A 22,953-nucleotide genomic window follows, 5' to 3' on the forward strand; every position below is an offset into this window, starting at 1 on the left:
TATGGGTTAGGGTTAGGGTTAGGGTACAGGATCGGGTTAGGGTTAGGATACGAGTTAGGGTTAGGTTTAGGGATTGGGTTAGGGTTAGGGTTAGGGTACGGGTTAGGGTTAGGTTTAGGGTATGGGTTAGTGTATGGGTTAGGTTACAGGTTAGGTTTATGGTTAGGTTTAGGGTTAAGGTTAGGGTTAGTGTTAGGGTTATGTTTAGGGTTAGGGTAAGGATGAGGGGTTAGGGTTAGGTTTAGGGTTAGGGGTTAGGTTTAGGGTTATGTTAAGGTTTAGGGTTAGTGTTAGGGTTAGGGTACGGGTTACGGTTAGAGTACGGGTTACGGTTATGGTTAGGGAACAGTTTAGGGAACGGGTTAGGGTACTGGTTAGTGTACGGGTTAGGGCTACTGTACTGGTTAGGGTTAGGGTACGGGTATGGGTTAGTGTAAGGGTTAGGGTTAGTGTACGGGTTAGGGTTAGGGTTAGGGTATGGTTTAGGGTTAGGGTATGGGTTAGGGTTAGGGTATGGGTTACGGTTAGGGTTCGGTTAGTGTTAGGGTTAGGGTAATTGTTAGGGTTACGTTTAGGGTTAAGTGTTGAGTTTCAGTGTAATTAAATAGCGTTAGGGGTTAGGGGTAGTGTTAGGGTTAGGGTTAAGGTTTGGGGTTATGGTTAGGGTTAGGGGTTAGGGTTAGGGTTTGGGTTAGGGTTAGGGTTAAGGGTAGGGTTAAGGAATAGAGTTAGGGTTAGGGTTAGGGGTTAGGTGTTTGGGTTAGGGTTAGGGGTTAGGTTTTAGGCTAGGGTTAGGGTTAGGGTTAAGGGTTTGGGTTAAGATTTAGGGTTAGGGTTAGGTTTATGGGTTATTGGTTAGGGATTAGGGTTAGGTTTGGGGGTTCAGGGTTAGGGTTAGGATTACGGTTAGGGTTAGGAATTAGGTTTAGGGTTTGGGTTAGTTTAGGGTTAGGGTTAGTGTTAAGGGTTAGGGTTAAGGGTTAGGGTTAGGGTTAAGGGTTAGGTTTTGGGTTAGGGTTTGGGTTAGGTTTAGGGTTAGGAGTTAGGGTTAGGGTTAGGGTTAGGGTTATGTTATGTTAGGGTAAGGGTTAGGGTTAGGGTGCGGGTTACGGTTAGATTACGGTTACGGTTATGTTTAGGGAACGGGTTAGGGTTAGGGTTAGGGTACTGGTTTGTGTATGTGTTTGGGTACGGGTTAGGGCTAGGCTTAGGGTTAGGGTTATGTTTAGGGTTAGGGTAAGGGTGAGGGGTTAGGGTTAGGTTTAGGGTTATGTTAAGGTTTTGGGTTTGGGTTAGGGTTAGGGTACGGGTTACTGTTAGAGTATGGGTTACGGTTACGTTTAGGGAACAGGTTAGGGTTAGGGTTAGTGTACTGGTTTGTGTATGGGTTTGGGTATGGGTTAGGGCTAGGGTACGGGTACGGGTTAGGGTTAAGGGTAGGGTTAAGGATTAGGTTAGGGTTAGGGTTAGGGTTAGGGGTTAGGGGTTTGGGTTAGGTATAGAGGTTAGGTTTTGTGTTAGGGTTACGGTTAGGGTTAGGGTTAAGGGTTAGGGTTAGGATTAGGGGTTATGGGTTATGGGTTAGGGGTTAGGGTTAGGGTTTAGAGCTTAGGGTTAGGGTTATGGTTAGGGTTAGGAATTAGTTTTAGGGTTTGGGTAGGGTAAGGGTTAGGGTTAGCGTTAGTGTTAAGGGTTAGGGTTAAGGGTTAGGATTAGGGTTAGGGGTTAGGGTATGGGTTACGGTTAGAGTATGGGTTACGGTTACGGTTAGGGAACGGGTTAGGGTTAGGGTACGGGTACTGGTTAGGGTTAGGGTACGGAATAGGGTTAGTGTAAGGGTTAAGGTTAGGGATAGTGTACGGGATAGGGTTAGGGTTAAGGTACGGGTTTGGGTGCGTGTTAGGGTACAGGTTAGGGTTAGGTTTAGGGTACAGATTAGAGTTAGGGTACAGGTTAGGGTTCGGTTTATGTTATGGTGAGTGTTAGCGTTAGGGTACGGTTTAGTGTATGGGTTAGGTTTCAGGTTAGGTTTAGGTTTAGGTTTAGAGTTAGGGGTTAGGGTTAGTGTTAGTGTTAGTGTTAGTTTTCGGGTTAGGGTTAGGGTTAGGGGTTAGGGTTAGGTTTAGGGGGTAGTGTTAGTGTTAGTGTTAAGGTTAGGGGTTAAGGTTAGGGTTAGGGTTTGGGTTAGTGTTAGGATTAGGGTTAGGGTTAGGGTTAAGGGTTAGGGTTAAGGGTTAGGGTTAGGTTTAGGGTTAGTGGTTAGGGGTTCCAGTTAGGGTTAGGGTTAGGGGTAGGGATTAAGGTTAGGGTTAAGGGTTAGGGTTTGTTTTTGGTTTAGGTTTAGGGTTAGGGGTTAGGTTTTAGGGTTAGGGTTAGATGTTAGGGTTAGGGTTAGGGTTAGGAGTTAGGATTAGGGTTATGGTTAGGTACGTGTTAGTGTTAGGGTTAGGATTCGGGTTAGGGTACGGGTTAGGGTACGGGTTAGTGTTAGAGTAATGGTTAGGGTTAGGGTTGTGGACGGGTTAGTGTACGGGTTAGGGTGTGGGCTTAGGTTTAGGGTACGGGTTAGGGTATGGGTTAGGGTTGAGGTACAGGTTAGTGTTAGGGTACCTGTTAGGGTTAGAGTACGGTTAGGGTTAGTGTACGGGTTAAGTTTAGGGTTAGTGTTCAGGTTAGGGTTAGGGATAGGGGTTAGGGTTAGGGTTAGGGTTATGGTTAGAGTTAGGGTTAGGGTTAAGTGGTAGGGTTAAGAGTTAGGTTTAGGATAGGTTTAGTGTTAGGGTTAGGGGTTAGGGTTAGGGATTTGATTTGATTCGATTCTTTTCGATTCGATTCGATTCAATTCTTTTCGATTCGAATTGATTCGATGCAATTCTTTCAATTCGATTCTTATCGATTCGATTCTTTTCAATTCGATAGATTCTTTTCTATTTGATTCAATTTGATTCGATTCGATTCGAGTCTTTTTGATTCGATTTGTTTCGATTCGATTCTTTTCAGTTCGATTCGATTGAAATCTTTTCGATGTGATTCAATTCGATTCTTTATGAATCGATTTGATTCTTTTCAATTCGACTCGATTTTTTTCTATTCGATTCGATTCTTTTCCATTCGATTTGATTCGATTCTTTTCGATACGATTCGATTCTATTCTTTTCGATTCGATTCTCTTCGATTCTATTCTATTCTTTTTGATTCGATTCGATTTTTTCAATTCGATTCGATTCCTTTAGATTCGATTCAATTCGATTCAAATCTTTCGTTTCGATTCGATTCTTTTCATTTTGATTCTATCTTTTTCGATTAGATTCGATTCTTTTCGATTTGATTCAATTTGATTCGAATCTTTTCGAATCGATTCTATTCTTTTCTATTCGATTCGATTTGATTCTTTTCGATTTGATTCGATTCTTTCGATTCGATTCAAATCTTTTTTTTAAGTTTTTTTTAAAAATTTTTTTATGATTTACTTATGATAGTCACAGAGAGAGAGAGAGAGAGAGGCAGAGACATAGGCAGAGGGAGAAGCAGGCTCCATGCACCGGGAGCCTGACGTGGGATTCGATCCCAGGTCTCTAGGATCGCGCCCTGGTCCAAAGGCAGGCGCTAAACCGCTGTGCCACCCAGGGATCCCACGATTCAATTCTTTTTGATTCAATTCGATTCGATTTGATTCGATACTTTTCGATTCGATTCTTTTCGATTCGATTCAATTCTTTTCGATTTGATCGATTCTTTTCAATTCGATTCGATTCGATTTGATTCAATTTGATTCTTTTCGATTCGATTCGATTATTTTTTATTTGACTCAACTCAATGGTTTGATTCGATTATTTTTGATTCGATTTGATTCGATTCGATTATTTTCGATTCAATTCGATTGTATTCGAATATTTTCGATTCGATTCGATTGCATTAGATTCGATTATTTTTTATTCAATTCAATACGATTATTTTGATTTGATTCGATTCATTGTGGTTCGATTCAAATATTTTCGATTCGAATCGATTTTTTTCGATTCGATTCTTTTTTATTCGATTCGATTATTTTCAATTCGATTCGATTTGATGCGAATCGATTATTTTCGATTCAATTCGATTCGATTCGATTATTTTCAATTTGATTAGATTATTTTCGATTCGAATCAATTCGATTATTTTCGATTGGAATCTTTTCAATTCAATTGGATTATTTTCGATTCGATTCGATGCTATCGATTATTTTCGATTCAATTTGATTCGATGCAATTATTTTCGATTCAATGCAAATCAATTTGATTATTTTTGATTCGATTTGATTCGATTTGATTCGATTATTTTCAATTCGATTCAATTATTTTTGATTCGATTCGATTCTTTTCGATTCGATTCGATTATTTTCTATTCAATTTGGTTCGATTCGAATCGATTATTTTCAATTCAATTCGATGTGATTCGGTTCGATTATTTTCGATTTGATTCAATTATTTTTGATTAAATTCGATTCGATTCAATTCGATTATTTTCGATTCAATTTGATTCGATTATTTTCAAATCAATTCGGTTCGATTCTATTCGATTATTTTAGATTCAATTCGGTTCGATTCGGTTCGATTATTTTCGATTTGATTCGATTGGATTAGTTTAGATTATTTTCGATTCGATTCGATTCTTTTCAATTCATTTTGATTATTTCCGATTCGATTAGATGCGAATTGATTATTTTCGATTCGATTACATTCGATTCGATTATTTTTGAATCAATTCGGTTCGATTCGATTTGATTACTTTAGATTCAATTCGGTTCGATTCGGTTCGATTATTTTCGATTTGATTCGATTGGATTAGTTTAGATTATTTTCGATTTGATTCGATTCTTTTCAATTCATTTCGATTATTTCTGATTCTATTCAATGCGAATTGATTATTTTTGATTCAATTACATTCGATTCGATTCGATAATTTTCGATTCGATTCGATTCTTTTCAATTCGATTCAATTCTTTTCGATTCGATTCAATATTTATGATTCAAATGACTCAATTCTTTTCGATTCGATTATTTTTTATTCGATTCAGTTATTTTCGATTTGATTATTTTCAATTCGATTCGATTCGATTATTTTCGATTCGATTCGATGTGAATCGATTATTTTCTAATCGATTCGTTTTAATTCGATTCGATTCGATTATTTTTGATTCGATTCGATTCGATTATTTTCGATTCGGTTCGATTATTTTCGATTTGATTCTTTTCGATTCGTTTCGATTATTTTCCATTCGAATCGATTCGATTATTTTCGATTCGATTATTTTCAATTCGATTCGATTATTTTCAATTCGATTTGATTATTTTCGATTCAATTCAATTCTATTATTTTCTATTCAATTCGATTTGATATGAATCGATATTTTGATTCAATTCGATTCGATTCGATTATTTTCGATTCGATTTGGTTCGATTATTTTTGATTCAATTCGATTTGGTTCGATTATTTTCGATTCAATTCGATTCTTTTCAATTCTATTCGATTCTTTTGGTTTCCATTTATTTGATTGTTTTCGATTCTATTGATTTGATTCGATTATTTTCGATTCGATTCTCTTCTATTCCATTCTTTTCGATTCGATTCGATTCTATTCGATTCGATTTGATGATTCGATTAGATTATTATCAATTCGATTTGATTCGATTCTTTTCGATTCGATTCGATTATTTTCGATTCGTTTCGATTCAATTATTTTTGATTCAATTCGATTCTCTTCGATTCCATTCTTTTCGATTTGAATCCATTCGATTATTTTCGATTCGATTCTTTTATATTCGATTCCATTATTTTCGATTCGATTCGATTATTTTTTATTCAATTCGATTCAATTATTTTCGATTTGATTCAATTTGATGCGAATCGATTATTTTCGATTCGATTCGATTCGATTATTTTCAATTCGAATCGATTCGATTCTTTTCGATTGGATTCTTTTCGATTCGATTGGATTCTTTTCGATTCGATTGGATTATTTTCAATTCAATTTGATTGGATTATTTTCAATTCGATTCGATGCGAATCGATTATTTTCGATTCAATTCGATTTGATGCGATTATTTTCGATTCGATTTGATTATTTTCGATTCGATTCGATTTGAATCGATTCGATTAGTTTCGATTTGACTCGATTACTTTCGATTCAATTCAATTCAATTTGATTATTTTCGATTCGATTTGATTGGATTGGATTCAATTATTTTCAATTCGATCTGATTATTTTTCATTCGATCGATTCTTCTCAATTCGATTCGATTATTTTCAATTCGATTCGATTCGCTTATTTTCGATTCAATTCGGTTCGATTCGATTCAATTATTTTCAATTCAATTCGATCGATTTGGTTCAATTATTTTTTATTTGATTCGATTCGATTCGATTATTTTCGATTCGATAAGATTACTTTTGATTCGATTATTTTCGATTCGATTTCATTATTTTCAATTCAATTCAATTCGATTATTTTCGATTCGATTCGATTCAATTTTTTTCGATTCGATTCGATTATTTTCAATTCGATTCAATTTGATTATTTTCATTTCGATTCAGTTCGATTTAATTCTATTATTTTCGATTCGATTTGTTTCATATCGATTCGAATCGTTTTGATTCAATTCGATTATTTTCGATTTGAATCAATTCTTTTCTTTTCAATTCTATTCTTTTCGATTCGGTTTGATATTTTTGATTTGAATCAACTCGATTCTTTTTGATTCGAGTATATAAGATTCAATTCGATTCTTTTCGATTCAATTCGATTCGATTCAATACGATTCTTTTCGATTGTATTTGATTCGATTCTTTTCGATTCTATTCGATTCGATTCTTTTCGATTCAATTCGATATGATTCGATTCTTTTCAATTCCATTCGATACGATTCGATTCTTTTCGATTCGATTCGATTCTTTTCATTTTGATTCGATTCGTTTCGCTGCTATTCAATTCGATTCTTTTCGATTCAATTCGATTCATTTCGATGCTATTCAATTCGATTCTTTTCGATTTGATTCGATTCTTTTCAATTTGATTTGATTCTTTTCGATGGATTCGATTCGATTCTTTTCTATTCGATTCGATACAATTTGATTCTTTTCGATTCGATTTGATTTGATTTTTTTGGGTTCTGTTCGATTTGATTCTTTTCAATTCAATTTGATATGATTCAATTATTTTCGATTCAATACCATTCAATTTTTTTCGATTTGATTCGATTCCTTTCTTTTCGTTTCGATTCGATTCTTTTCGATTCGATTTGTTTCAATTCGATTCGATTATGTTCGATTGGATTCTTTTTGATTCAATTCAATTCGATACGATTCTTTTCGATTTGATTCGATTCATTTTGATTCGATTCGATTCTTTTCGATTCAATTAAATACGATGCTATTCTTTTTGATTCAATTCAATTTGATTCTTTTCGATTCGATACGATTCGATTCGATTCTTTTTGATTTGATTCCATTCAATTCGATCTTTTCGATCTATTCTATTCGATTTTTTTCATTTAGATTCGATTCTTTTTGATTCGATTCGATTCGATTCGAATATTTTCGTTTCGATTAGATTCTCTACAATTCGATTCTTTGGATTCGATTCTTTTTGATTTGATTCAATTTGATTCTTTTCGATTCGATTCGATTCTTTTCAATTCGAATCGATTCAATACAATTCGATTACTTTTGATTCGATGAAATTTTATTCGATTTTTTCGAATCGATTTGATTCGATTATTTTCGATTCGACTCGATTTGATTCGATTCGATTATTGATTCCATTCAATTTCAATTATTCTCGATTCAATTCGATTTGATTCGATTATTTTTTATTCAATTCGATTCAATTATTTTCTATTCGATGTGATTCAATTCTATTTGATTCTTTTCTATTCAATCAATTCGATTTGATTCTTTTCAATTTGAATCGAATCTTTTCGATTTGATTGCATTCGATTCAATTCTTTTCGATTCGATTCGATTCAATTCTTTTCGATTCGATTCGATTCTTTTCAATACAATTCTATTCTTTTTGATTCGATTCGATTTGATTCTTTTCGATTTGATACGATTCGATTCTTTTTGATTCAATTCAATTCAGTTTGATTATTTTCAATTCGATCTTTTCCATTTGATTCGATTCTTTCTGTTTCGATTCGATTCTTTTCGATTCGTTGCTTTTCGATTCAATTCGATTCTTTTCAATTCAATTCGATTCGATTCTTTTCGTTTCGATTTGATTCTTTTCTATTTTATTTGATTCGATTCATTTCAATTAGATTCGATACTGTTCGATTCGATTCTTTTCGATTCAATTCAATTGTAATCGATTCGATTCTTTTCGATTCAATTTGATTTGATTCGATACGATTCTTTTCGATTCGATTCTTTTCGGTTCTGTTCGATTCGATTCTTTTCGATTAACTTTGATTCGATTCTTTTCGATTCGATTCGATTCTTTTCGATTTGATATGATTCGATTCGTTTCGATTTTTTTCAATTCTTTTCGATTCGAATCTATTTGATTCTTTTTGATTCAATTCGATTTGATTGATTCTTTTCGATTCGATTCGATTCCATTCCATTCAATTCGATTCTTTTCGATTCAATTCGATTCTTTTCAATTCGATATGATTCGATTCAATTCTTTTCGATTCGATTCAATTCAATTTGATTCTTTTCCATTCGACTTTTTCGATTCGATTCTTTTCAATTTGATTCTTTTTGATTCGATTCAATTCGACTCTTGTCATTTCGATACGATTCTTTTCGATTCTTTTCATTTCGATTAGATTCTCTTCGATTCAATTCTTTCCGATTCGATTCTTTTCGATTCGATCCGATTCGATCCGATTCGATTCTTTTTGATTCGATACGATTCAATTTGATTCTTATCACTTCGATTCGATTTGTTTCGATTCTTTTCAATTCAAATCGATTCAACACGATTCGATTAGATTATTTTTGATTCGATGCAATTTGATTCGATTTTTTTCGAATCGATTTGATTGGATTCGATTATTTTCGATTCGACTCGATTTGATTCGATTCAATTATCAATTCAATTCAATTCTAATTATTTTTGATTCGATTCGATTCGATTATTTTTTATTCAATTCGATTCAGTTATTTTTGATTCGATGTGATTCGATTCGATTCGATTCTTTTCGATTCAATCAATTCGATTTGATTCTTTTCAATTCAATTCGATTCGATTCTTTTCGTTTTGATTGCATTCGATTCAATTCTTTTCGATTCGATTCGATTCTTTTCGATGCAATTCGATTCTTTTCAATACAATTCTATTCTTTCGATTCGATTCGATTTGATTCTTTTCGGTTCGATATGAATCGATTTGATTCTTTTCGATTTGATTCAATTCAATTTGATTCTTTTCAATTCTTTCTTTTTGATTCAATTCGATTCTTTTCGATTCGATTCAATTTGATTCTTTTCGTTTCGATTAGATTCTCTTCGATTCGATTCTTTTCAATTCAATTCTCTTCGATTATATTTGATTCTTTTTGATTCGATTCGATAATATTCTTTTCGATTCGATTCGATAAGATTCTTTTCATTCGAATCATTTCTGTTCTATTCTATTCTATTCTATTCTATTCTATTCTATTCTATTCTTTTCAATTCGATTCTTTTCGTTTCGATTTGATTCTTTTCGATTGGATTCTTTTCGATTTGATTTGATTCGACCATTTGGATTCGATTTGTTACATTTTGAATCGATTCTTTTCGATTCAATTCGATTCTTTTTGATTCAATTGGATTCGTTTAATTTTTTTATTTTTTGTTTAGATAATTTTTGATTCGATTCGATTCTTTTCGCCTAGCTTCGATTCATTTCTACTCGATTCGATTCATATCGATTCTTTTTTATTCGATTCTATTCGATTCTTTTCGATTCGGTTCGATTCTTTTTTATTTGATTTGATACGATTTGATTCGATTATTTTTAATTCGATTCGATTTATTTCGATTGTTTTTGAATCTATTTGATTTGATTCGATTATTTTCAATCGACTCGATTTGATGTGATTCGATTCGATTATCAATTCGATTCAATTCCAATTATATTCGATTCGATTCGATTCGATTATTTTTTATTCAATTCGATTCAATTATTTTCGATTCGGTGCAATTCAATTCAATTCTTTTCATTTCAATTCAATTCGATTTGATTCTTTTCAATTCGAATCGATTCAATTCTTTTCGATTCGATCTCATTCGATTCTTTTCGAATCGATTCATTTCGATTCTTTCTGATTCGATTCGATTCGATTCTTTTTGATTCGATTCGATTCTTTTCGATTCTTTTTGAGTCGATTTGATTCGATTCTTTTTGTTTTGATGCGATTCTTTTCGATTCGATTCTTTTCGATTCTATTCATTTCGATTCTTTGCGATTCATTTCAATACGATTTGGTTCTTTTCAATTAGATTCTATACGATTCTATTCTTTTCGATCCGATTCGATTCTTTTCGATTCAATTTGATTAGATTAGATTCTTTTTGATTTGAATCGATTCAATTCGATTCGATTCGATCTTTCCTATTCGATTTGATTCTTTTCGCTTCGCTTCGATACATTTCAATTCGATTCTTTTTGATTCAATTCGATTATTTTCAATTCGATTCGATTCAATTCTTTTTGTTTCGATTCGATTCTTTTCTATTTTATTTGAATCGATTCTTTTCAATTCGATTCGATTCGATTATTTTCCTTTCGATTTGATTCTTTTCTATTTTATTTGATTCGATTCATTTCAATTAGATTCGATACTGTTTGATTCGATTATTTTCCATTCAATTCGATTGGAATCGATTCGATACGATTCTTCTCAATTCAATTCGATTTGATTCTTTTTGGTTCTGTTCAATTCGATTCTTTTCGATTCAGTTCGATTCGATTCTTTTCCAGTCGATATGATTCAATTCGTTTCGATTTTTTCGATTCGTTTCAATTTGAATCTATTCGATTCTTTTCAATTCAATTCGATTCGATTGATTCTTTTCGATTCAATTCGATTCAATTCCATTCGATTTGATTCTTTTCGATTCGATTCAATTCGATTCTTTTCTATTCGATACGATTTGACTCAATTCTTTTCGATTCGATTCAACTCAACTCGATTCTTTTCGATTCGATTTTTTCAATTCGATTCTTTTCTATTCGATTCGATTCGATTCGATTCTTTTCGTTTCAATTAGATTCTTTTCGATTTTATTTGATTCGATTCTTTTCAATTTGATTGGGTACTGTTCGATTAGATTCTTTTCAATTCAATTCCATTGGAATCGATTCTTTTCGATTCAATTCGATTCGATTCGATTCTTTTCAGTTCTATTTGATTCAATTCTTTTCAATTCAATTCAATATGATTCGATTCTTTTTGATTCCATTCGATACGATTTGATTCTTTTTGATTCGATTAGATTTGATTCTTTTCGTTTTGATTCGATTCGTTTCGATGCTATTCAATTCGATTCGATTCTTTTCGATTTGATTTTTTTCTATTCATTTCGATTCTTTTCGATGCTATTCGATTAGATTCTTTTTGATTCGATTCGATACGATTTGATTCTTTTCGATTCGATTCGATTCGATTCCATGCTTTTCAGTTCTATTCGATTTGATTCTTTTCAATTCAATTAGATATGATTTGATTCTTTTCGATTCCATTCGATACCCTTCGATTCTTTTCGATTCAATTCAATTCGATTCGATTTGATTGTTTACGATTTGATTCGATATAATTGGATTCTTTTCGTTTCGATTCGATTCTTTTCGATTCGATTCATTTCGATTTGATTCAATTCGATTCTTTGGATTCGATTCGATACTGTTCGATTTGATTTAATTCTTTTGGATTCAATTCGATTGGTTTCGATTCTTTTCAATTCGATTCAAATCTTTTCACTTTGCTTAGATTAGATTCTACTCTTTTCATTTCAAATCGATCGATTCTTTTTGATTCGATCTATTCGATTATTTTGATTCGGTTCGATTTGATTCAATTCTTTTCGATTTGATTCGATTCTTTTCCATTCGATCTGATTAGATTCGTTTCAAATTTTTTCAATTCGATTCGATTTGAATCTATTTGATTCTTTTCGATTCAATTCAATTCTTTTCCATTCAATTAAATTCTATTCGATTCCATTCGATTTGATTCTTTTCGGTTCGATTCGATTCTTTTTGATTCGATTCAATTCGATTGAATTCTTTTCGATTCGATTCAATTCGATTGAATTCTTTTCGATTCGATTCGATTCGATTCTTTTCGATGCTATTCAATTTGATTCTTTTCTTTTTTTTTCAATTTGATTCTTTTCGATTCGATTCGATTTGATACGATTCGATTCTTTTCGATTTGATTCTTTTCAATTCAATTAGATATGATTCGATTCTTTTCGATTCAATTCGATACCATTCGATTCTTTTCGATTTGATTCAATTTGATTCTTTTCGATTCGATTCGATTTGATTGTTTATGATTTGATTCGATACAATTGGATTCTTTTCGTTTCGATTCAATTCTTTTTGATTCGATTCTTTTTTATTTGATTCGATTCTTTGCATTCGATTCTATACTGTTTGATTCGATTCAATTCTTTTGGATTCAGTTCGATTCATTTCAATTCTTTTCGATTCGATTCGAATCTTTTCACTTCGCTTCGATTTGATTCTACTCTATTCATTTCAAATCGATTCGATTCTTTTTGATTCGATCTATTTGATTATTTTTGATTCGGTTCGATTCAATTCAATTCTTTTCTATTTGATTTGATTCTATTCCATTCGATCTGATTAGATTCGTTTCAAATTTTTTCAATTCGATTCGATTCGAATCTATTCAATTCTTTTCGATTCAATTCGATTCAAATTCCTTTCTTTTCGAATCGATTTGACTTGATTCGATTCTTTTTGATTCCATTCGAATCTATTTTTTCAATTCAATTCGATTCGATTATATTCGATTCGATTCAATTCGATTTGAAGCTATTCGTCTAGATTCTTTTCAATTCGATTCTTTTCGATTTGATTCGATTCGGTTCTTTTCGATTCGAATCGATTCTTTTCGATTCGATTCTATTCTTTAAGGTTCAATTCCATTTTTTTGATTCAATTCGATTCTCTTCGATTCGATTTGAGTCGATTCTTTTAGATTCGAATCGACAGTTTTCTATTTTCGATTCCTTTCGATTCGATTCGATTCTTTTAGATTCGATTCGATTCTTTTAGATTCGATTCTTTTAGATTCGATTCAATTCCTTTCGATTCAATTCGATTCGATTCTTTTCCACTCAATTCTTTTCCATTTGATTCGATTCTTTTCCATTTGATTCGATATTTTCGATTCGATTCGATTCTTTTTTATTAGATTTTTTTATTCTTTTCTATTCTATTCGATTCGATTCTATTCGATTTGATTCTTTTCAATTTGATTTGATTCTTTTCTATTCGATATGATTCAATTTGATCCTTTTCGATTTGATTTGATTCTTTTCGATTCGATTTTTTTATTTCGATTTGATAGTTTTTGATTCGTTTCTTTTTGATTTGATTCGATTCGAATCTTACGATTCGAGTCTTTTCAATTCGAATTCCTTTCTTTTCAAAACGATTTGATTCAATTCTTTTTATTTGATTCGAGTCTTTTCGATTCGATTCGATTTGATTTTTTTCGATGCGATTCAATTCGGTTCAATTTTTTTCGATTTGATTCAATAGTTTTTGATTCGTTTCTTTTCGATTTGATTCGATTTGAATCTTTCGATTCGATTCAATTCTTTTCGATTCGATTCAATTCTTTTCGATTCGATTCGATTCTTTACACTTCCATTTGATTTGATTCTTTTATTCCGTGTGATTTGATTCGATTTTTTTCGAATCGCGTCGATTCGATTCTTTTCAATTCGAGTCTTTTCAATTCAAATTCCTTTCTTTTCTAATGGATTTGATTTGATTCGATTTGATTCTTACCTATTCGATTCAATTCGAATCTTTCTATTCGAGTCTTTTTGATTTGAATTCCTTTCTTTTCGAATCGATTCGATTCCATTCTTTTGGATTTGATTCCATTCTTTTCGATTCGACTCTTCAATTCGATTATTTTGGATTCGATTCTTTTCTATTTGATTCGATTCTTTTCGATTCGATTATGTTCGATTCTTTTTGATTCAATTCGATTCGATTCTTTTCGATTCAATTCGATTCTCTTCGATTCGATTTTTTCTATTCTTTTCAATTCGATTCGATTTGATTATTTTCGATTCGATTCGATACATTTTGATTCTTTTTTTCTAAATGATTCGATTCTTTTCGATTCCACTCCTTTCGACTCAATTCATTTGGATTCGATTCTTTTCGATTCGATTAGATACGATTCTTTTTGATTCCATTCAATTCGATTCGAAACTCTTCGATTAAATTCTTTTCAATTTGATTTGATTCGATTGTTTTCGGTTCGATTCGATTTAATTCTTTTTTATTCGATTCGATTCTTTTCGATTCGATTTGATTTTTTTCTATTCGTTTTTTATTTGATTTGTTTCAATTATTTTCGATTCGATTCGATTCTTTTCCATTCAATTCGACTCTTTGATTCGTTTCGAATCAATTCGATCCCTTTCGATTCGATTCGATTTGATTTATTTCGATTCGATACGATTTTTTTCATTTCGATATGATAGTTTTTGATTCGTTTCCTTTCAATTCGATTCGATTCGATTCGATTGTTTTCGGTTCGATTCAATTTAATTCTTTTTGATTTGATTCGATTCTTTTCCATTCAATTCAATATTTTCAATACAATTTTTTATTAGATTTTTTCTTTTCGATTCGATTCGATTCTTTTCGATTTGATTTGATTCTTTTCTATTCGATACGATTCGATTCAATCCTTTTCGATTCGATTCGATTCGATTCGATTTTTTTCGTTTTGATTCGATAGTTTTTGATTCGTTTCTTTTTTATTTGATTCGATTTGAATCTTACGATTCGAGTTTTTTCGATTTGAATTCCTTTTCCAAACGATTTGATTCGATTCGATTCTTTTCGATTCGATTCCATTGGATTTTTTTTGGATGCGATTCAATTCGATTCGATTTTTTTCAATTTGATTCGATTGTTTTCGATTCATTTCTTTTCAATTTGATTCGATTCGAATCAAATGTGTCGACTCGATTCTTTTCGATTTGATTCGATTCGATTCTTTTTGATTCGATTCTTTTCGATTCGATTCGATTCTTTACACTTCCATTCGATTCGATTCTTTTGATTCCATGCGATTCGATTCGATTTTTTTCGAATCGATTCGATTTGATTCTTTTCGATTCGAGTCTTTTCGATTCGAATTCCTTTCTTTTCGAATCGATTTGATTCCTTTCTTTTCGATCCGATTCAGTTTGAATCTATTCGATTAGATTCCTTTCAATTCGATTCTTTTCGATTTGAATCAATTCGGTTCTTTTTGATTCGATTCTTTTCAGTTCAAATCGATTTTTGTGATTTGATTCAATTCTTTTTCATTCGATTTGTTTCGATTCTTTTAGATTGGATTTGATTTGATTCCATTCTTTTTTATTTGATTTGATTTGATTCTTTTCGATTTGAATCATTTGGATTAGGTTCTTTTTGATTCAATTCGCTTCAATTCTTTCGATTTGATTCGGTTCGATTCTTTTTGAATCGAATCAATTCAATTCGATACTTTTCGATTCGATTTGATACTTTTTTATTTGACTTTTTAAAATTCTTTTCGATTCGATTCGATTCGATTCGATTTCGATTCGATTCATTTCTTTTATATTCGATTTGATTCGATTCGATCCTTTTCGATTCAATTCCATTCTTTTCGATTCGATTCGACTCGATTTGAATCTATTCTATTCGATTCTTTACAATTCTATTCTTTTCTATTTGATTCGATTCAGTTCTTTTCAATTCGATTCTATTTGATTCTTTTCGATTCGAATTCCATTCTTTTCAAATCGATTTGATTCAATTCGATTCTTTTCTATTCGATTCGATATGATCTTTTCAATTCGATTCGATTCGATTCAATTCTTTTAGATTAGATTTGATTCGTTTTTTTCAATTCGATTCGATACTTTTCGATTCAATTCTTTTCGTTTCGAGTCAATTCTTTTCGACTCGATTCGATTTGAATCTATTCGATTAGATTCCTTTCAATTAGATTCTTTTTGATTCAATTCATTTCTTTTCAATTTGATTTTTTCTATTTGATTCTTTTTTATTTGATTTGTTTCAATTATTTTCGATTCGATTCGATTCGATTCTTTTCAATTCGATTCGATTCGATCCTTTTTGTTTAGATTCGATTCGATTCGATTTTTTTGGTTTCGATACGATAGTTTTCGAATCGTTCTTTTCGATTCTATTCGATGCGATTCTTTTTTGTTTCGATTCGATTCGAATCTTTTCGATTCGATCCGATTCTTTTCTATTTGATTTGATTCGATTCAATCCTTTTCGATTCAATTCGATTCTTTTCGATTCTATTCGATTCTTATATTCGAATCGATTCGATCTTTTTCGATTCGATTCGATTCTCTTCGATTCGATTCGATTTTTCCATTTCTCTTTGATAGTTTTCTATTCGTTTCTTTTCTATTCGATTCGATTCGATTCTTCTCGATTCGATTTGATTCGATTCGAATCTTTCTATTCGAGTGGTTTTGATTTGAATTCCTTTCTTTTTGAATTGATTCGATTCGATTCTTTTCGATTCGATTCAATTCTTTTTGATTCGATTCGTTTCGATTATTTTCACTTCCATTCGATTCAATTCTTTTGATTCAGTGCGATTCGATTCGATTATTTTTGATTCCATTCGATTCGATTATTTTCGATTCGAGTCTCTTCGATTCGAATTTCTTTCTTTTCAAATCGATTTGATTTGATTCTTTTTGATTTGATTCGATTCGACTCTTTTTGATTCTATTTGATTCTTTTTGATTCGATTCAATTCTTTTCGAGTCGATTTGAATCAATTCGTTTTTTTTCAAATCGATTCGATTCTTTTCGATTCGACTCTTTGATTCGATTCGATTCTTTATGATTCGAGTCTTTCGATTCGATCCTTTTCGATTCAATTCGATTCGATTCTTTTCGATTCGATTTGATTATTTTCGTTTCGGTTCGATTCGATTCTTTTCGATTCGATTCTTTTCTATTCTTTTCAATTCGATTCAATTCAATTATTTTCGATTCGACTCGATTCAATCGATTCGTTTTTTTCGAATCGATTTGATTCTTTTCAATTCCACGCCTTTCGACTCGATTTATTTTGATTCGATTCTTTTCAATTCGATTAGATTCTATTCTTTTCGATTCAATTCGATTCTTTTTGATTCGTTTCTTTTCGATTCGATTCTTTTCGATTCAATTCTTTCTGATTCATTTCGAATCGATTTGATCCTTTTCAATTCGATTCGATTAGATTTTTTTCGATTTGATATGACTTTTTACGTTTCGATATGATAGTTTCGATTCCTTTCTTTTCGATTCTATTCTTTTTGTTTCGATTAGATTTGATTCAAATCTTACTATTCGAGTCTTTTCGATTCGAATTCCTTTCTTTTAGAATTGATTCGATTAGATTCTTTTCGATTTCATTCGATTAGTTTCGATTCTTTTCAATTTGATTCGATTCAGTTGTTTTGATTCGATTCGATTTGATTATTTTTGTTTCGATTCGATTCTTTCCGATTCGATTCGATTCATTTCGATTGGATTTGATTCTTTTCGATTCAATTTGATTCGATTCTTTTCAATTCAATCCGATTCTTTTCTATTCGATTTGATTCAATTCGATCCTTTTCAATTCGATTCGATTCTTTTCGATTCAATTCGATTCTATTCTTTTCGATTCGATTTGATTCTTTTCGTTTCGGTTCGATTCGATTGTTTTCGATTCGATTCAATACTTTTCTATTCTTTTCAATTCGATTATTTTCGATTTGATTTGATTCAATCGATTCATTTTTTTCGAATCGATTCAATTCTTTTCAAATCCACGCCTTTCGACTCGATTTATTTTGATTCGATTCTTTTCAATTCTTTTAGATTCTATTCTTTTCGATTCAATTCGATTCTTTCTGATTCGTTTCTTTTCGATTCGATTCTTTTTGATTCATTTCGAATCGATTCGATCCTTTTCAATTCTATTCGATTTGATATGATTTTTTACGTTTCGATATGATAGTTTTCGATTCTTTTCTTTTAATTTCTATTCAATTCGATTCTTTTTGTTTCGATTCGATTTGATTCGAATCTTTCGATTCGAGTCTTTTCTATTCGAATTCTTTCTTTTAGAATTGATTCGATTAGATAATTTTCGATTTCATTCGATTAGTTTCGATTCTTTTCAATTTGATTCGATTCAGTTCTTTTTGATTCGATTCGATTTGATTATTTTCGTTTCGATTCGATTCTTTCCGATTCGATTCGATTCATTTCGATTGGATTTGATTCTTTTCGATTCAATTTGATTCGATTCTTTTTGATTCGATCCGATTCTTTTCTATTCGATTTGATTCGATTCGATCCTTTTCAATTCGATTCGATTCTTTTCGATTCGATTCGATTCTTTTCGATTTGATTTGATTTTTTTCTATTAGATTCGATTCTTTTCGATTAGATTCGATTCTTTTCTATTCAATTTGATTCGATTCAATCCTTTTCGATTCGATTCAATTCTTTTCGTTTTGATTTATTTTCTATTCGATACAATTAGATGCGATCCTTTTCTTTTCGATTCGATTCTCTTCGATTCGATTCAATTCTCTTCGATTCGATTTTTTTCATTTACATTCGATAGTTTTCTATTCGTTTCTTTTCTACTCGATTCAATTCGATTCTTTTTGATTCGATCTGATTCAATTCGAATCTTTCTATTCGAAAGTTTTTGATTTGAATTCCTTTCTTTTCGAATCGATTCAATTCGATTCCTTTCGATTTGATTCAATTTGATTCTTTTTGATTCGATTCGATTTTATTCGATTATTTTCACTTCCATTAGATTCGATTCTTTTGATTCGGTGCGATTTGATTCGATTTTTTTCGATTCGATTATTTTCAATTCGAACGTCTTTCTTTTCAAATCGGTATGATTCGATTCTTTTTGATTCGATTCCATTCGATTCTTTTCAATTCGTTTCGATTCTTTTTGATTTGATTCGATTCAATTCTTTTCGAGACTCTTTGATTCAGTTTATTCAAATCGTTTCGATTCTTTTCGATTCGACTCTTTGATTCGATTATTTTGAATTCGATTCTTTTCAATTCGATTTGATTCTTTTTGATTCGATTTGATTCTTTTCAATTCGATTTGATTCGATTATTTTGGATTAGATTCGATTCAATTCGATTCATTTCTTTCTAAACGATTCGATTCTTTTCCATTCCACTCCTTTGGACTCAATTCATTTGGATTCGAATATTTTTGATTCGATTAGATTCGATTCTTTTTGATTCATTCCGATTTGATTCTATTTAATTCATTTCTTTTTGATTCTATTCGAATGTTTTCGGTTCGATTAGATTCTTTTCGATTCAATTCGATTGGATTCGAATCTGTTCGATTCAATTGTTTTCAATTGGGTTCGATTGGATTCGATTGTTTTCGATTCGATTTGATTCAATTCTTTTCAATTCGATTTGATTCTTTTTGATTCGATTCAATTTTTTTCTATTCGATTCTTTTTTATTTGATTTGTTTCGATTATTTTCTATTCGATTCGATTTGATTCTTTTCGATTCGATTCGATTCTTTTTGATTCGTTTTGAATTGATTAGATACTTTTCAATTCGATTCGATTCGATTTTTTTTAATTTGATATGATTTTTTTATTTTCGATATGATAGTTTTCGATTAGTTTCTTTTTGATTGTATTCGATACGATACTTTTTGTTTCAATTCGATTTGATTCTAATCTTTCGATTCGAGTCTTTTCGATTCGAATTCCTTTCTTTTAGAATCGATTCGATTCAATTCTTTTCGATTCGATTCAATTCAATTCGTTTTTTCTGAAGCAATTCAATTATTTTTGATTCTACTCCTTTCGATTAGATTTATTTGGATTCGATACTTTTCGATTCGATTAGATTCAATTATTTTCGATTCTATTCGATTCTATTTGATTCGTTTCTTTTTGATTCCATTCAAATCTTTTCGGTTCGATTAAATTCTTTTCGATTCAATTCGATTTGATTTGAAATACTTCGATTGAATTCTTTTCGATTCGATTATTTTCAAATCGATTCGATTCGATTTGATTATTTTCAATTCGATTCAATTCATTTCATTTCGATTCAATTTTTTCCATTTGTTTCCTTTTTATTTGATTTGTTTCAATTATTTTCTATTCGATTCGATTCTATTTTTTTAAACCACAGAATATATTTAATTTAAATTAAACATGAACTAAAATAATGTTCGGTCCTTATCAAGTACCAATTACATTGTTAAAAAAAGAAAAGTACATTTCTTTCTACATTCTGGCAATCCAACAAGGCACAAGTCACGTCCAGTTTGCTGAGGTGACAGATCCAGCAGTCAACATCGATGATCATGGTTTTCAGGGGGTCGGGGAGGCACGACCATACTTCATACAAAACGATTCTGCAGCAATTGTGAAAGAGAGGAACCTCCTCCTAATCTATAAGAATGAGAGTCCAAGTAGCAGGAAGAAGGAGATTTGTATAATGAATGTATTTTATTAAATAGACAGTTAATATGTTCCTGCTTCTTCATTCCAGATTGCCTTTTGTGTCACCCAACTTGATGGCAGTGGCAAAGCTTCCTAACATGTCTCAGGGATAATACTCTTTTCATTATAGGTACTTTTTTCTTCTTCCTTCTTTTTAATTTTTTTGGAATGATATCCTTCCAAAGTAAAGAAAGCCAACTTCTTGAAGACACAGGTCATTCAGCTTAAAGTGTCACCCTGCACCTTCTCCTCGGGCTATGGGGAGGTACAAGCCAAAAGCTCAATCCAAAGGAGTGCGCATGCCTTGGAGGCAGCCGTCTGCTAGGCGCGAAACTGACAAGGCAGACACTTGGTTCTCACTTCGCTACTGTCCCGCATACAACGAAATGCTGTGGAAGCGGACCGTACAGGCAGTCAGGATGGCCGAGATAAAGGCCATGAGCTCAACTCTCAAACTGTGTATGCTTTGCAGGCCGATGTCTGCTAGGCACTTATTCAGGGGAGCTAGAACCGAGCTACACTCAAACTGAACAAGGACGTTGGCAATCGCTGTGTTGAACTCAGATACACGAGAGTGCAGGCCTGTCACTTCCACAAGATTTTCACAAAACCCCTTCCAGCACCTCACGTACTTATGCTACGACCTATGTCTACGGGCAGTCAGGATGCGGGAGGGTTCTGCCCTGACCTCAGCTCTCACAAGGAAGCATGCCTAGAAGCCAGCTTTCAACCAGCTGCGTTCTCATGGCAGTGAGAACGCAGCAGTATTCTGAGTCAGGAGGTTCCAAGATTACCACTCTCCTGCACCTGGACATACCCTCCAGGTCTGCATTGTTCCACTTGTGTCTCAGAAGCCTCTGACAAACGTCTGTGGTGAAGATGTTGGAAACTCATTCTGCAGGCAGTGTGGACCTGTGAGGGACTGAGTGTGAGCTCAACTCTCAGAACAGAGATGCTTTTGGACTCGGGGTTCAGCTAGCTTCTGTCGTATGGAACTTAGTATGTAGCACCTGTCTAAGACAGGAATTACTGGGAATCGCTGGATTGAGCTGGGAGGCACTTGTTTTGTGTGCCGAGACTTTCCACTTACCTCTCACAGCACTTCAGTCACGCATCGAGCCTAGGCCTGTTTGCAGCGAAGTGTACCTGCAGGCAGGATGTGGGAAGTACAGGCTATAGCTCAACTCTCAAAAGTGTGTACGCCTGGGAGGCAGATGTCTGCTACCCACTCGTACATGGGAGTTAGAAACTAGCTACACTCTTTGAAGAAGGCTGTTTGAAATCGCTGTATTCAACTCAGATAATCGTGAGTAGAGGCCTGACACTTTGACATGCATTTCGCCACCCTCTCCCAGCACCTAAGGATATTAGCAGTTACGTCTACGGTCAGGCAGGATGCAAGATGGTCCTTCCCTGAACTCAGCCTCAGAAGGAAGCATGCCTAGAAGCCAATTTTCTACTAGCTCGTTCTGATGGCCGTGAGAACGTAGCATTGTAAGGTGGGATGTTCCATCACTACCGCTCTACTGCACCTGGAGACACAACCATTGAACCCTGCCGCTGGCCCTTGCGTCCCATGAGCTTCTGACAAACATGTCTAGTGAGGATGTTCGTAACTGTATCTGTAGGCAGTATGGAACTGGGAAGGACCATGTTTCAGCTTATCTCCGAGTGGGAAGTTCCCCAAGAGAGAGCTTTCAGCTACGTTCTCAGGTTGGATGTTAGTATGTAGCTCCCATCTTAGGGAGGAATTCCTCAGAAGTCGCTGGATTTTACTAAGAGACACTTGGCTCTTGCAAAAATTGCATCCCGAATCGAACGAAATTCTTTGGAAGTGAAGCGTACAGGCGGTCAGCTTGTGGAAGGTACAAGCCATAAGCTCAAGCCAAAGGAGTGTGCATGCCTAGTAGGCAGCTGTCTGCTAGGCGCAATATTGACAAGGGAGACACTTGGTTTATACTCCGCTTCTCTCCCGTATACAACGAAATGCTGTGGAAGCCGAACTTTCAGGCAGTCAGGATTGGGGAGGTACATGTCATAAGCTCAACTCTCAGTAATGTGTATGCTTTGCAGGCTGATGTCTGCTAAACACTTATCGAAGCGAGGTATAGCCAAGCTACACTGTAATTGAACAAGGACGTTGGCAATCGCTGTATTGAAGTCAGATGCACGTGAGTACAGTCC

This window comes from Canis lupus, chromosome 21 (genome assembly GCF_048164855.1).
Source record: "Canis lupus baileyi chromosome 21, mCanLup2.hap1, whole genome shotgun sequence".
NCBI classification, from domain to species: Eukaryota; Metazoa; Chordata; class Mammalia; order Carnivora; family Canidae; genus Canis; species Canis lupus.